The 15,632-nt window shown below is 37.0% G+C and overlaps 1 long non-coding RNA gene across 2 annotated transcripts in view; it reads right to left on the reverse strand.

Annotated features, from left to right (window-relative positions):
* Window positions 1-1,728: 1,728 nt before the first annotated feature.
* LOC110743544 overlaps window positions 1,729-15,632 on the reverse strand; it is a 90,356-nt gene continuing 76,452 nt past the window's right edge. For both annotated transcript variants that reach the window (XR_004183851.1, XR_004183850.1), the window contains one exon: window positions 1,729-2,135. This is a non-coding gene — a long non-coding RNA (uncharacterized LOC110743544). The remainder of the gene's footprint in view (window positions 2,136-15,632) is intronic.

Consider the following 15,632-nt stretch of genomic DNA (forward strand, 5'->3'; position numbering starts at 1 on the left):
TTTTCTCAGGGCTAAGCGTGGCACTGAGGTGCAGTGAGCTGAGGGATGGACATGCAGCACTGAGGCTTAGGTTCACTTCCTCCTGCCACATATGTGACTCCCATTCCTTGAGTACCCCCTTCTCTACCTTCAATGCCATTTTTTACGCCTAATGTATGGGAGTCCAGCAAACACTAAAGAGCATGTTTGAGAAAATGCCTTTTATAGAGATGGGTGTGTAATATCACTCACTACATTTTACATTATTAATAATTGGTTTATTGCCATATATATATCGTTTTATATATATACATATAATTATATATATATGACCATGCTTTTCACACACTCAACTCATTTCAAACGGATTCCAGGCTAAAGTGAAATATGTATCTAACAATGCCCTGAGATGCAGTAGGGACAGCTCCATTTACGGGCTTACCTGAAGTGGGAGAAGCTCTCTGTTCTTCTCTCATTTATATTAACAAATGCAAACAAACACTTCAAGGCACAACCTGAAGTGTACTAAATGATATTCTGGTGGTAAGGTGACTTTCCCTGGGTGTGAAAAATATATTCTTTCATGTTATGAATTCACTTGAGAAACTATAGGATAAAAGACACAAGCTTAAAAATATCTTTTGTATCCTCTTCATTCATTGGTTATGAAATTATGTGTGTCAAGCATTTTACTGAATGTTTTTCCTATGTTGTTTCATTTAATCCTCACAACAAAATTATGTTACACATGATGCATCTCCACTTTGCATGTTCAACATATATTTATTTAATGAATATTTATCAATCAACTTATAAATTCTGATCTCTGATGAAGATCCAACGAGAATTTAAAGATAGTATCACCATCAACATGGAAGAGAAACACAAATAACTAAGGATAAAAACATAAGAAGAGTAGCACCTTCTATTTTGACTGCTTTGTAGTTGAATGACTTATTAGACATCTAGGCCAAATTGCTCTCTAAATATCTAGATCTGGAAATCAGAATTAGGATGGGGCTGACGAAAAGTTTAGAAGTCATCAGTGGATAGGTATTGGAGTAGAAGAGGTAAACTAAGACCTCCACCCCCTCCCCACCCCCCAACACACACACACACACACATACACATAGCTGTGGCCTTTTAACTCATTTCCTGGGTAAAGCCCATGATAGAATAGTGACCACATGTTAATAAAAGGAAGAAGAAGGAGAGCCAAGCATTTTTGGGGAGTAGGTATGCTTTTGAGCAGGAGAGAGTGAGTTGATATCATTTGATCCCCTAGTTCCAGCATACCTAATGCTCACTCCATCTCATCCTACTCCAATTACATCATTGTATTACTCCGTTCTTTCACTGCTATAAAAAAAACCTGAGACTGCATAATTTACAAAGAAAAGAAGTTTAATTGGCTCATGATTCTGCAGGCTGTGCAGGAAGCACAGGGGCTTCTGCTTCTGGGGAGGCCTCAGGAAGCTTCCAATCATGGTGGAAAGCAAAGGGGGAGAGAGCTGCCTCACGTGGTGGGAGCAGGAGCAAGAGGGAGAGAGAGGTGAGGTGCCACACACTTTGAAACAACCAGATCTCATGAGGACTCACCATCGCGACGACAGCACCAAGGTGGATTGCGTTACACCATAAGAAACCGCCCACATGATCCCATCACCTCCCACCAGGACCCACCTCCAACACTGGGGAATACAATTCTACATGAGATTTGGACGGGGACACAAATACAAACCGTATCAATCAGTCAATAAATTATTTTACTTTTTGGTTTAATCTGGTTATAATTCGTCATTTATAATGGGAAGATTTTGACTAATACAGAGGAATGAGATCATTATTACGCACGAAGACTGCACAGATTAAAAAGTGAAGCTCTCTGCCTTTGGCTCCCTTGTGCCCTGGAACATTACCTGTTACTACCTCTAGATGGCAGCCTCATTCTTCTGTCTTGCCTTATTTAACTAGTTCTTTATTTCACTAGAAGGGGTCCAGAGAGCCGTGCATAACTACATTCTCCATCACCTTTCCAGTTAAACACACAGTCCAGTTCTGCTGGCAATAGAGACCCTCACCTTCTTTCATCTCTTCCCTCTTTTCTTTTGTGTCCTCCTGGTCAGTAGGTTCCATCAGGATGGCTCTCTCTGGAGCTGGAAAGAAAGAGTTTCAGGTTTTTCCCGTTTCAAAAAGTAAAGCAGCTTCTAAAATACAGACATTTGTGTTAATATTGTCTGTCTATTATAGCCCAACACTATTTCATTATTTAGTCTATATCTCTGCTTTACACAAAATAACAAAAACAAAAATGACATCTTCTCTTCAAAAGAGAGATTGAAAGGAACAATCCTGTATTACCACAGAATACAAAAAAAAATCAAAGAAAATTGTATCCTTTCTTTTCCTCTCTTCAAAATATAGAGCTCACAATTATTCTATTTTAGTAGGAAAACAAACATGCAAAGTCTAGAAACCCCTGATTTATAAATGTCTTCACTATTGTGTGAAAATCCTGTGCCGGTTGAAAGACAAACATGAATACAAACGTGAAAGCGAGGACGTTTGGAGGGGGCTCTGGGTGTGAGCTGAGAATGGAAATAATCATCCGAGGTTCCAGATGAGAACACAGGTGTTCCATTACAGGAACAGGCAGTGTGACACTAGGACACAGCACATGGGCAGAGATAGAGCTGTAACAATAATTAGCCCAGGTTCAGGGAACACATGTACCATGCCAAGTACCATAGCATATTTTATGCACCTTGTCTCAATTGATCCTCTCCACAGTCTTATAACCCTAATACCATTATCACCCCTATACTACAAACGAGGGAACTAAACTCACACAAGGTAAGTAAACTATGTAATTTTGTAGTTCACGAAGAAGGACTGACATTCAAACTCAAACTATCCTGCTTCTAACCACAACCTTATGTTGTCAAACCCAAATGGAACCAGAAAAAAAGAGGACAGGTAGAGGTGATTATAAGAGATTTTCAAAAAAGTACAGACCCATATCTTCTTAAAAATATTAGTCTCTTCTTTAAGAAAGTATTCTGCCTAGGTGTAATAATGAATTAATAGTAGTTTCAACAATTTAAGGACATTGAACAAGAGCCTGACTCCTCTAGATAAAAGTGCAGAACATAGTTTACCTCTAACCACTAGGACAGGTTCCTCATACCTTAATCTGCCTCCTGACTTTGCAGACCCTTGCTCTTCAGAGTGTGGGTAAGGGCCAGCATTGGGAGCTGTTACCAATGCAGAATTACAGCTCTCACCTCAGACCTACTGGGTCGGATTCTGCATTCTAGCAAGATCTGCAGGGAACTTGATCTGCAGGGCACAATGCAGTTTGAGAAGAATCGGTTTAGACCCCTTAGAGCAACCTTTCAGAAAAATAAGTGGATTATTAAAAAATGGCTTTGTTTTTTCCCTGAAGGCCACACATACTTCCAAGATATTGTGTAGCTTGTTGTTAATGACTCTGAGAAAGATTTACTTCAGCTTCTTTAATGGTTAGCAGTCAACGGTTAAAAAAACAAGCTCTAAATCCAAACAGTCTGAATTCAAACCTCAACTCCACCACATATTAAGTGACCTCCAGCAAGTCACTAAACTTAACCCCTCTGTGCCTTAACTTTCTTGTGTGAAATAAACTGCCCTTGGTACATAAGGAGTACATAACGACTTGTTTTTATTATTACTATAGCTTTACAATGATATCATCATTATTTTATTACTCTTATTGTTACCATCATCATCATCATCATCATCATTGCTCTGTTACTTTCTCTTGTTACAAATAGGAAAATTTACATTAGTTGGGAGAATAACAACCTTGATAGGAGGTGTAAATCAATTTTATTTAAAGCCACTGAGTGAAAAAATATAGCTGCTCAGATCTCACAGGACATCATTCTTTTCTTTGAATCTTACAATTTCTATGATTCAACTATGACTTCAGGCAAATGATCCTGGTCTTATCTTTTCTATGACCTCAGCTCCAGTTCCAGAGCTCCAGTCTCCTGCTAGACCCTGTATCTGAATTTTCTGCCATCATCTTACAATCTAGAGATCTAAAACTCAAACAAGCATCTCTCCCGACAGGCCAGCTCCTCTTCCCTATTTCGGGCCATGAAGCTTCATTTTCCCAGTCATGAGGCTGAAGAATTTTGCTCTTTCTTTGTCTCTCCATGGCTCCACCTATGGCCATATAATCGTCAAACTCTCTATTGAAATTCTTAAACCATTTGTGTTTAAGGACCATTTTTTCAAAAACTTTCAAGCCTTCAAAGGCCAATATTTATATAAAAGACAATAAAATGGATCAATAGAAAATGAAACAATAAAAAGTCAAAGAAAGTATAAGGCTAAAATTTTTTTATCACATTCAGATATAAAGTCAATTTCAATAAATTCAGTAAGTACAAATACAGGGAAAGAAAAAAATGAGAAAACTGAACTCATTTATAGAAAGTATGCATACAGGTGATCAATATACCTAGTTATTACATTCATAATTTTTGCTTTTCTGCAATTATAAATATTGAGTAAAATAGCAGTTTTACATATGAAACACCTACATGAGTATTTTGAAAGAACATGTTCTTGTAGCTGTTAAAAGATTTAGTGTACTCCTTGATTATTAACTCATCTAATTTATTGGTATCAATGCTGCCTCCAGAAGAGTCTATATATTTAAACTCTTTTTGTGTTGTTTTGCTTAAATAATGCTCATGTTTGAAAAGCAAATCTCACAGGAAATATTTATGTTAAATTTAGAAAATACATGTTAAAGCAGTTTCAGCAAGCTCAGGATATTCTATTTTAACTGTTAGATGATATTAAGAAAGTGATACTGAATTTTCAAAATTAATCTTCAATCCTCATTAGTATTCAGTTCTAAAAAAAAGTGGTATAAAATTACAGTTAACATATTACATCTGATGAAAGAAATAGATTCTGGTTCTATAAAGTTTTGATGTATAAGTATTCTTTTGATGGAAAATAAAATTTAAATTGGAAACAAATGTGTAAGGTTTTGCTGCTAACTTTTCACAGATGTTTAATACCAAAATTACCACCACCACTTATTGCTAATTGTTGAATCATTTACACATGTCATAAGAACTTGTAGAAACTGTTCATCCAAGCATTTAACTTTTATTTTTGTCATTAGTTCATGAAAAACATTCTATATTCTTTCCTTGAATGGAAGTATTAAAATCATTAAAAATACCGAAGATCTCAAACAAGTAAATAAGCATGGCTCATTCATATCCTTAAAAGCCTGAGGTCAAACTGGTTTCAAAACTTGCCATAACAGGACATTTGTGTGGTAGTTGAAATATTTAACAGAGTAGTTCTACTTAAAAACTAGAAAAGGCAGTAACTAGTGTTCAGATCAGCATCCATAATATTACATAATAAAGATGATAGTATTCAAGAAGTAATGCTGTAACCTTATGTAATTCAGTTTTTAATGTCATTAAGAACACTTTAGTTCAACTGCTTTTCTTTTCCATAGTGAGACTTTCTCCATGAAGGAAATAGTGACTTATATTCTAGTACGAGTTCTTTCACCTAGGCAACCAGCATGTTTTCTTGTCATCATAGGTTCAGTATAAAATATATAACTATGCAAAACTTCAGTTTAAGACCATATTTGCTTACAATGTAATCTTTCAGAATTTTAGGTAGCTCAGAGTTAATCACATTTGTTGCCAAAGAGGAAAAAATAAATCTTCATATTTACATCACCATGTGTAAATTACACAAGCACTAGTCAAGTGACAGTGGAAGATGTTTCAGCAGCTTCACTTATTCTATGAATTAATATTTTATACCACATGTCAGCATGTTATGATATTACTAGAAAGTGATAGCTGAGCAATCATCTTTGCCAAAACTTCACCCAATACTTCCAAGTAAACATCTTTGATCCAATCTTTCACTGATGTCTCAGCAAATGTATATGCTTATACTAATCTGAGCAACCTGTAGTGACATTTAACAAGAAGCCCACAAAGCACTAATACACTTATGTGAAAACTTTAAACTTTTTTTTTTTTTTTTTTTGAAAGGAGTCTTGCTGTCTCTAGGCTGGAGTGCAGTGGCGTGATCTCGGCTCACTGCAAGCTCCGCCTCCCGGGTTCACCCCATTCTCCCGCCTCAGCCTCCCGAGTAGCTGGGACTACAGGCGCCCACCACCACGCCCAGCTAGTTTTTTTGTTTGTTTGTATTTTTAGTAGAGACGGGGTTTCATCATGTTATCCAGGATGGTCTCGATCTCCTGACCTCATGATCTGCCCGCCTCGGCCTCCCAAAGTGCTGGGATTACAGGCTGAGCCACCGCGTCTGGCCAAATGTTAGTGTTTTCATTGCTTCATTTGCCAAAACATTTCCAAAGGGTTGAAATACTATGGTTTAGCTGTTCACAATGGCTATGAAATTAAATTCACTTGAGTAAAACCAATACAAACTCATTTCATCTTTATTTCTTCTGAGTCAATTTTATCATCATTTGTTTTACTACTTGTACTGCCCTCAGAATAGGTATGTCTATTTCTTGTTAAAAAAAAATCCAGTTAGGCTTATTTTTCTCTATATAAATTATGGGTAAAGTGAATACAAATTTGAGTTTCCTAATTTACTTAATAAGGTTAAATAAATAAATTTTTAAAACAGGTTCATCTAAAATTAAGATAATTCTAAAAATTAAAAACCTATAATATATTCTATTTTTTTGGACTGTTATACATTTTGAGGACAAGTAGTATTGGAAGAAGCAAGAGCAAAAGCCCTAATTTGTACCACTTGTTCATTTTTGCAGTGTAAATACTCTCAAGTGGTCAAATTTAAGCTGCCCTTAGCAATCTGTCTGCAAAATCCCTGAATACTTGATAATCAATTCTCAAGGGCTGATGTAAGCTGACTCCAGCACACTACCTTTAGTAAAAAAACTAAGCTTAAAATGTTACATATTATATCTTATCAAAATTTAAAACTATTTAATTCTTTCACTTTGTTAAATAGCCTATAAAAAGATGGAAAGACAAACTCTAGACTGCAACAAAACATTTGTAAACCACATATCCACTAAGAACTAGTGTTTAGGATATATAAACTCAACAGTAAAGAACAAACAACCCAATAGAAAATGGACCAAAGTCTCTGTCCGCGTGTACTGTCTATTCTGCACTTAACTTCCAAATATTATTTTTTCTTTGCAATAAATTGCCCTATGATGCACCTCATTTGCTGTGTGTCTCTTGTTTAAATTCATTTAAACTATGAAGACAAGAACCAAGGTCTCACAACAGCCATCAACATTGTTGGTGATAGGTTGTTTTATTTAAACTTTTATATATTTAGCTATATTTTATCCCCTTTGACAAGCGAATGTCTAATACTAAGAGTGATGTGTTAAAGTTTTCTATTATTATTTTGTTTCTGAACACTTCTTGATAGTTCTGCATCATAAAATTGGCTGTATTGATTGTAATTGGAGTCTTTAGCATTGCGAAGTGTTCATATTTGTCTTAATTTGATGACCTTTGGCCTAAATTCTACTTTGTCTGTTATTGACTAAGGTTCAAGGGGCTAAGAATAGCAGAGATAAGCATCACTGGAGGATGAAATTCATACATAACTAATTTATCTTCCCATGTTTCTTCCCTTGCTGTATTACTACAGTTGCCAACAACAACAACAACTACAAAATCTGCCACCTATTACTAGGTTGCTTAGGACAGGCCCCTGATCCTCTCTGATATCTACCTTCCACATGTATAAAATGCAGGTATCACTTCTTAGTGTTGTTGTCAAGACTAACAGCACTGACAGGTAAATTGTGAACTTTTTACATGGTTATATTTGAAAATGAGAGTGATACAGGCTTCATTATCAATGATAAGGTGGAAGTTTATTCTAGAAACAGTACTGTGTCGTCACAATATCCTGGATCAGCCTCCACTGGAAGAGGAACTCACAGAAAATCATCCACCCAGATTGGGCCTAGATTTACTTACATGACACTTTGATATTCCCTTCATGTGCTCCAGAATTAAACAAAGATATCCCAGACAACCTGCAGGGAATTCATTGAACGTAGAAGAGACACATGGATATATCAGTCACACTCACAGGAGAGTGAGGGAACACCTAGTTGTATTGACTGCTTCTTTCCTGTCTCAGAGGAGAGACATGGGTAAGAAAAAGACTCAAACAATTGAACCAACCCTTTGTTACATACTTTGCTATCAATAGGTCTATATAAATCCCATGGATACAGATTCTGTCTCTGTGATTTACCATGACACACGACACACAGAATTATTAAGTAGGTTGATAAAGTGTGTTATGGAAGCGCCAATGTCACAAACCAAAAAGAATACAGAAAATAATTGAACAACATTCCTAACAAGCACAGTCATGGTTAAGAGAGTGAAGACAAGACAGATTCCAGCCCTTTCCTCTTAATCCAGGAAGGCTTTTTGGAGTAGGCAGGGTTTCACAAGCCAATTGACTATATAAACATTTGAGCTAGGTTGGTTCTTGCATTGGTATAAAGAAGTGCCTAAGACGGGGTAATTTATAGAGAAAAGAGGTTTAATCAGCTCACTGGTCTGCAGACAGTGCATGTCTGCCAACCCCTTCCCTTCACTCCTTCTGAGCTCTGTTGCACTCTCAGACACAGCCCTTCATGCTCTCTGGTTCCAGTAGCCTTGACTGCCACTGTCTCTTTCACTTTTCCCTCTTGCTGTCATTTGTAAGTTTTTATTTCTGGAAGGCAGGTATTCTTCTTTTACTGACTTGTATCTCCTAAGATCATTTGGTTTATTTTCCTTCTTGGCCTTCAGGGGCCAAACTGCCTAATTCTCACAGCTGCACCATTTCCTGTGAGTCTCTTGCCTTAGGCTTTACCCCATTTTTCAATGACTCAAGCCTCTTCTTCTAATTGGGCCAGTCCTGCCTCTGGGGCTTCTTTCATCATCTGGGGTGTAATCTAAGTTTTCGCTTCTGTATTACTAAATGTTCCCAGCTCCTCGGCTCCCTCCATCTTCTGTGGCCTCACCATTTGTTCTTTCGTCATTGCTCTGGCTTTACGTGTCACTTCCATTATTCCATCTCTTGCACAGCTGTTATTCATTTAGCTACTCCCTCACTTCAACTGCTTTCATTTCCTCACTGACCCAGTTGTCACCTCGTGGAGAACTAGAGTAGAGCTTCATACGCACATTGGAATTCCTAGGAATTTTGTAGACCGTATCTGTCTCCAAGCTCCTCCATTCACTTTGTTTCTCTACTCTGTTTTCTAGCTGTTTCCATATCAGCGAAATGTCTATTCTCTCTACTGTCCTTATATCAACGTTCCCTCTTTCTAAATGCTATTCATCTTCCTTGAGCTGATTTGAAAAGTGCTACATTCCCCCAGTGCCATTTCTTGCTTTGGTGATTTAGCTCTTCTCAGCTACACAGCTTGTCAGCTAATCTCACTGACCAGATCTGCATCCCTTCCTCAACACACACTTATTTTGCCCTTAGCTACTTTTTACTCCTCAGTTGCTCACCTATCCCAGATGCTCTTATAGTATGGAAACACATCCATTTCCTGAACTTTTCTTATCTTCTCCACTATTTAATCCACCGTTGTGCTGTCTACCATTTCCACTCTGCTCATTTCTTCAACTTTTCACATATCCTACTAAAATGTTCCTGCAGCTATAATCTTTTGCCCTTGCCAAGTCACTTGAGTTGTCCTGATGTTCCTGATCAATTGTCAGAAACTGTCCTCAAGTGCTTTTAAGAAATTTGTTTCTTCATTGCTCATTATACTAATTGTCTCCTTGTTCCTTTAATTCTTTCAAATTTCTAGTTGATTCTATACTTCAGCCTTTCTCAGACTCTTAAAACTGTTCCCAGCTGTTCCTGCTGACCTCAGTCACAAAGCATATTTACTATCTTGCTCTATTTCCTAAAAAGTGCACTTTCCTGTTGTTTGCATTTTATTGTATTTGTTTTGCTTCTAATTGATGTTTAAATTATGCACATGTTCATTCCCTAAATTGTTCCCATATCCCACATTACTCCCAAATTCAGTAATGATCCCTATCTGGAGTTAGCCAAACTATAGAGATCAAGGGCATAGTCCTTCACAAGACTGCTCTCACTTCTGACACAAATTGAAAGTTCGGAAGTTCCCATAACCACTCTCAGATTCAAAAATTTGCTTGAGAACTCCCTGAAAGCTATTGTATTCATGATTATATTTTATTCAGGAAGAAGATACAGATTAAAACTAGTCAAAGGAAGAGACATAGAGCAGGGGAAGGCAAAGCTTGCTTTGTCTTCTTTCTGTGGAGTCAGCAGACATTACTTTCTGCATCAGTGTGTGACATTACATGTGGAGTAATACCAACCAGGGAGTTTCCACAAGCCTTGGTGTCCAGAGTTTTTATGATGGCTTTATAGGAAAAGCATGATTGATTGATTGCTTGATTGCCCACATGGTCAAACTCAGTCTCCAGGTCAACTGGAGCCCTCACCCTAAATCTCATTGTTGGTCTTTCTGGTATGAACAGCCCTACCCTAAATTGTCAGGTGTGGCCAGCCATATCCTAAGATCTGTTGTGGCCAGACACTGCTCTAAACAAGGACACTCTGACATAAATTACATCTCAGAAGTCAAGGGCAAAGGCCAAACTCTTTTTTGGAAAAGACCAAGTTCTTTATGACACAATTCCGTATTCTCTTTACTACACAATTCCATATTCTCTGATGTTACCATGTCCTATACAGTTTTGGGGTTAATTTAGTACTCGTTTCTTCAGCTCTTTCTTCTCTGTATTTATGCTATTGTTACTCTAGCTTTTTTCACTTTTCTTATTTCTGAAACATTGCCCAAATAATCTCACTTCTTTTTCATGGTTCCCATCTCATCATATACTTTAGTTTTTTTCATCTCCTACATAAAACTGGAATTGGAGTTTGTAAGGAGGTCCCATTTTTTAAATTAAAAAAAGCTACCACTACCTGGCTGGGCACGGTGGCTCACACCTGTAATCCCAGCACTTTGGGAGGCCGAGGTGGGCGGATCACGAGGTCAGGAGTTTTGAGACCTGCCTGGCTAATACGGCACAACCCCATCTCTACTAAAAATACAAAAATTAGCTGGGTGTGGTGGCGTGTGCCTGTAGTCCCAGCTACTCAGGAGGCTGAGGCAGAAGAATCGCTTGAATCCAGGAGGTAGAGGTTGCAGTGAGCCGAGATTGCGCCACTGCACTCCAGCCTGGGCAACAGAGCAAAACTCCATCTCAAATGAATAAATAAATAAATAAATAAATAAAAATAAAGCTACCACTATCTTTACCTATATGTTTCTAATCCTCTTGCCATCATCAGGAATGCATCTTTTGTTGGAGTGCTTTTCCTTCAGTATTGTCCCAAGGTTCACAGAGCCTGATTGCTTTCTTTCATGCTTTCTCTTTTTCCCCTCAATCCATCTCCTGCATCAAGGCTTTTATCTCAGGGTCTGTCTCATTTCCCATTATCATTTAAAAAAAAAAAATGTTTTCCAATGTGGAAAAAAAACTGAAGGATGTTTTTCATAGTTTAAAATTTTGGTCAAATTATAGCAAACCCATTAAACAGCAATGTCATTAGTAGCAAAGAACCAGCTGAGATGGGTGGTATAATAACACCCATCTCTTAAAGTTAACAAGACATTTCATTTTTATTGTATCAATGCATCATGGATTTTTCCAGCAAAGCATTTTGATTTATATTATTTATTTGTATCCAAAATGGAAGCATTATCTTGCCCTGCTTAATAATTTAAAATATCATGCATTATGTTAAGGCAAGTTAAAAAGTCCTACTAAATTTTAATAATTTTTCTTTAAGATGGTTTTCTTTAAGGTTTTCTATATCAAAGATGAAACACTCAGTAAAACATGTACATTTATAGAAATGTTAGGGAACTTCCATGCACCTGTGTGAGTTCAATAGGTACAAAGACAAAAAACTACTTTAATGAAAAATCATGAGAAAAATTAACACATATATATATAGCATGTAAAACATCTATCACGAACCTTTTTATAAATATTGCATTTTTAAACTACCAATTCCCTCTTAAATGAAATATAATAATTATATGATTAACATTTTCAAAATAAACTATTAAAATACCTGGCATATATTAAGTGATTAATTATAATCCTTTGACTTTCATTGTATGTTTTTATACCAGTTTGTTAAAACTTATTGTTTTTTACTGCAATATACAACCATTGAGTATATAAATGCAAAATCTCTGGGAAATTTATTTTCTAAATACACTAACCAAAGCTTCATAATTCCTAGACAATTCTTCTTCATATGATATGATTTTTATTGTTACATATTGTGCTTTATTATGCAATATTTATTTCAGCCAGAAATATCTCACTTTTGAATTAAACAATTTTTATAGAATTATATTGCAAATATAAAATTTAAAAGTTGTTCTACTACACTGAAAATAATCCATCTTTAAATATTCTGATTAACACAAATATTCTGATTAACACAAAGTGAGTTCTCTCACTACTAATTTGCTCCACTTTCTTCTGGAGGAGAGTTTGTGTTTATTTTGTGAGGTCTCTAGCTAGCATGTTGCAGAAGAGCTGTGGGCTTTGGTTTCTGCAGACTGACAAGCTTGCGCTTCTCTGGTCTTTGGGAGTTTTGGGAAATGATGATAAGATCTCACCCCCACACCAGTATCCTGGGTCATAAGCCTGAATCTGGAAAGACAACATATAACAGCAAAGATACGTCTCTACAGATAAATTCAGGTAGCTCTGTATCCTTATCCAGCATCTAATTCTGTCCAGGTCCCAAATACCAACTCTCATATGTAACACCCCCTTCTCTCCAGTTCAGTCCAACCACTCTTCAAAATCCCCTTAATCCTACTTTCACACACTCCTCCTGGGACAATGTAAGTCTTTCAGGCACAAAGTGCATGATCTGTCCCATCTTTGATTCTGGATTATGACTGTGACCAACCCCATTATCTCTATTCAGAATTTGGAGTAATCAATCAGTATGTGGAAGAGATATCTGCATTCCTGTGTTCACTGCAGCATTATTCACAATAAAAGTGGTATGTACACACAATGTAATAACATTCAGTCTTAAAAATAGAAAGAAATTCTGTCATTTGAGACAATATGAAGGAACGTGGAGAACATCATGTTAACTGAAAGAAGTCAGGCACACAAAGGTAAATATTACATGATCTCACTCGTATGTGGAATCTTCAAAAGTAAAACTCATACAAGCAGAGAGAAGAATGGTAGCTACCAAAGGCTAAAGAGGAGAGGAATTGAAAAGATGTCGGTCAAAAGACACAAAGTACAGTTAGACAGGAGGAGTAAGCTCAAGAGATCTGTTGTACATCATGATGACTGTAGTTAATAACAATATATTGCATACTTGAAAATTGCTAAAGAGAGACTTTTAAGTGTTCTCATCACAAGTAAATGATAAGTAGGTGAAGTGGTGCATATACTAATTAGCTTGACTTAGCCACTCTACAATGTATACATATTTCAAAACATCATATTGTATAATATGAACCTACACAATTTTTATTTGTCAATTAAAAAATAGGAAGAAGGGAACAAAGAGTGAGAATGCTTTAAGAAGAAGCCACTGTCCACATGCTCTGCCAAATATCCACATGGATTGACTCTTCCAAACAGGAACATGGAAGCTCCTGATGTCATCAGTCATCTTAATCTGGCAACCAGGGCAGTTGGAAGGAAAACATGGAGGGATGGCTCACATTTCCTGGAGATCAGAGTTAAACAAAATCCCATGACACTGATGCAACCTTTTCTAATCCTCCAACACCATCTTTAATAACTCACAGACATTTTTTAATCCTTTCCCCACAAATGCCACATTCTCTCCATTTAAAACACAAAATATTTTGGAGCCCTATCTACTCCTTTCCATTCTCATTTCAGACCTCAGAATGTTGAGAGGAGGACATTTGACAGGGAATTGACAAGGCTGACATGGAAACTTAGGGTAAAAAGAAATGGTAAGACCTCACAAGAGGGATACAAGTATATAAAAGGACTCCAGGTACATTGTCTTATTGAATGAAAACTTTGCCCCAAATACTATGTTTTGCAAAGCTGTTTTCCTTGCCATTTACTAACATTTATGTGCATAGCCCTGTATTAGAGAAAATTATACGTTAGTCCAAACTGCACCATTTTGTAAGTCCCCCCTCCATTTTGCAGACCTTGGTCAGACTCAAACATTCCATGGGGGTTCAGGCCATGAGAAACATCCTGCCTAGCCACCTGAGCCCAACGCACAGGAACATCCTTATCATACCCTGCTGGGCAAAGACCCAACTAAAGGACCATCCCTATTATATCCTGCTGGGCAAAGGTCCAAGGAATATCCTAACCATATCCCACCAGAAAAAGGGCCAACCCATCAGATCATATAATCATCTTATCAATATTTTCATAGGCAGCAAGCCATACTGCCCAGACCCATTCTACCCAGGCCTATAAATTACCCCAGCCTGTAAGCAGCAGTGGACTCTGGCATTAAGCTGGTCCCCAACTTCCACAGGTTGCACCGGCAATAAACCTGCATTGCTGTAGAACCACCAATTCTCCCTCTGTGTGTCTTTCTTTAACTCTTGCCTTCCCTTCAAAACCTAACAATATATACAACCCTATTCTCAGGATCTTAAAGTCTAAGACATGTTTTGGGATTAAAGAGAAACCCCTTTGAGATGCTAAAAAAAGACAGAAAATTATACATACGTTCACATATACTTCATATTGTGCATAAAATTTAAGGGAATCTGTAGTTACTCTAGTGACTGTCTTTCTATTATAACTCAGAAACTTCAGATATAACATTTCTAGATATATAGATACTTTGATCCAGAAATTTCACTACCATTGATGTTATCTAGTATAATATCACCTATAAAAAAGACTCATAGGAAAAAATTTCTATTTCAAGGTGGAATATGATGCTTTGGTGCAGGTGGGAGAGAATGCCATGAGAGGACACATTTTTTAAAAGGGAAAGTCACCATCACAGAATGTATCACCATATCCGGGGAAGCTTCTACTGACACGCCTAACTTGTCATTCTAACAATCTTAAATACGTTCAGCTTTCCATGGAGTCTTTTAAGTCCTGATTGTGATCCACTGCTTGAACTTTGGCAATAACACATCTAACATTTCCACCTGTACCAAAATTTTATTTTGTATTTTTCTCACTTAGAAGTTACTAATAAAACATTGTCAAAGCTAAACGAAGCTTGATACTATTCAAGTGGTCAGAATAAATTTTATCAATAATACTGTTGCTACAGGGAAACAGCCCAATGTAAACCAAACTCAACTTTGATTTGTGCAGAAGTGACTGAGTATTTTAAGAAGAGGACGAGGAATCGAGAGTAGAGAATAGTAGGGGCTTGAGCAGTCAAGAAGGTCAAAGTTCACAAAGATCAGGGCAAGAGGAGTTAGTTAATGTGGCCAGGCCAGCTGGGTTTGTTAACTGGTGCTTATTGCAAGAAGAAACAAACTTCTTTTTTTATGACAGGAGCAGACATGCAAG

The sequence above is a fragment of the Papio anubis genome, chromosome 5, assembly GCF_008728515.1.
Source record: "Papio anubis isolate 15944 chromosome 5, Panubis1.0, whole genome shotgun sequence".
In the NCBI taxonomy this organism is placed as follows: Eukaryota; Metazoa; Chordata; class Mammalia; order Primates; family Cercopithecidae; genus Papio; species Papio anubis.